The 1,970-nt window shown below is 40.0% G+C and overlaps 1 protein-coding gene across 2 annotated transcripts in view; it reads left to right on the plus strand.

Annotated features, from left to right (window-relative positions):
* Positions 1-1,970, plus strand: part of pfdn1 (prefoldin subunit 1) — a 5,357-nt gene that overhangs the window by 613 nt on the left and 2,774 nt on the right. The window lies entirely within an intron of this gene.

The following is a 1,970-nucleotide window of genomic DNA, read 5'->3' on the forward strand; positions in this document are numbered from 1 at the left end:
ACACACACACACACACACATGCACACACACACACACACACACATGCACTCACACACTCACACACATACACTCATACACTCACACACATGCACGCACACACACACACACAGAACCCCCCCGGTATAGTCCGATGTGTTCTGTGTTCTGATTGGCTGTTGCAGGTGTGACCTCATTTGGTTACGGCTGCGGTCGTCCCCAGAAACCCGGCGTCTACGCCCGCGTCTCAGCTTTCACGGCCTGGATCGCCCGGACCAGACGCAGCCCCCTTAGCCCCCCCTAGCCCCCCATCCCCAGCAGCTAACCCTAACCCCAGACCCCCCCAGGGGCCACAGTGGCCCCTGAACATGAGGACATATGATGTCATCACATGAGAAGAGAAAGATGATGTTATTAAAGAATAACTATTTCATTTCTGTAGCTTTCAACCATTAAAATGACCTCAATCATCACCTTTATTCACATTAGTTGATGTCATATCATCTTGTCTTTAATATTAATTATTGATGCAGATGTTGAGATCAACTTCAAAAGTATTTTTTATTCAATAATTAAAGACACTATTTGAATCTTTTTAAATATTCTGCCTGATTTTAATTAATTAATCTGTTGTTACATTATCAAATATAATATAGTAAAGTGGAAAACTGTTTTGCATTAATTGTCTTATTTTCAGATATTTGTATTATTTTATTTATCAAATAATATAAAATAATATACATATTAAATGTATAATATACACAAAATTATATATATTGTATAATATATGAATAAATATGTAACATATAAATATATAATATAAAAAAACTATAGAATGAAACATTTTATAATAAATAAAATATTATTATTATTATTATTATTATTATTATTATATTGATGACATTGATATGATAATATTATTTATGACGCATTTAGACAACATCCGATTCGAGCCTTGACAGACGAAGAAGAAAAGGATGTGTGTCATAGTCCCGGAAGTGATGTTAGCCTGATTCTTATGCAGGTTAGCTGGTGTTAGCAGCTACGAGAATAAATCAGCTGTGTTTTTAAGGGTTTTATTATTTTAATTTCCCGCAAACCACCACATTGATGACATCACTCTGATCTATGACGTCATGGATGGGTGACAACATGATTACGGCCCGAATTTAGCTGTTAGCTACAATTAGCGCCGTCACACTACCGGTCCGTTCAGAAGTCCCATCGGAAATCTGCCGTTTTAACATCTGGCGTCCTCTGCCTCTCAGAAGGTAAGACTGAACATACAATATGTCCGGATATGTTAGTCTGAGTAATGGTTTACATCCGGCCAAGGCTGCATCTGGTTAAATACGACATGAATATGGATTTATCTATTCTTTATTCACTTTCTGTCCGCAGAGGGGTGGCCGTCCTGTGTACTTAAGTGTCTGAATACTGGCTGCGGATTGGTGGGAAGATTACTGCAATACTTTGAAAACAAGAACTAATATTTGGGGGGATATACGTTTTTTTTTCTCAGATTTCTTAGAGTATTTTGGTTTGTTCAGATGTGAAGGTGAAGTCTCTGTAACAGTCAACATGAGCTTTTATTAAAAATAGATTTTATTTATGAGTAATGAACAAGAGAAGAAAAAGCAGAGTTATGATGATAATTCAAACCTATTTTGGGTTGCAGAGCTTTGTCATGAGCAGCCGAGTGGCCGGAAAACCCCGAGAGACGGAGGAGAAAGAGGAGGAGATGAAGGAGAAGGAGGAGAAAGAGGAGGAGATGGAGGAGAAGATACAGGAGGAGAAGGAGGACTTTTACGACTGCCAGGAGTCTCTAGAGCCTCCAGACTTTCACAATAAAACAAACAGACCGACTGACAGAAGAGAGAGAGAGGAGCAGGGAGACAGGCTGCAGGAGGAGCAAAGAGACAGGCTGCAGGAGGAGCAGGGAGACAGGCTGCAGGGAGACAGGCTGCAGGAGGAGCAGGGAGACAGGCTGCAGG

This window comes from Etheostoma cragini, chromosome 13 (genome assembly GCF_013103735.1).
Source record: "Etheostoma cragini isolate CJK2018 chromosome 13, CSU_Ecrag_1.0, whole genome shotgun sequence".
Lineage (NCBI taxonomy): Eukaryota > Metazoa > Chordata > Actinopteri > Perciformes > Percidae > Etheostoma > Etheostoma cragini.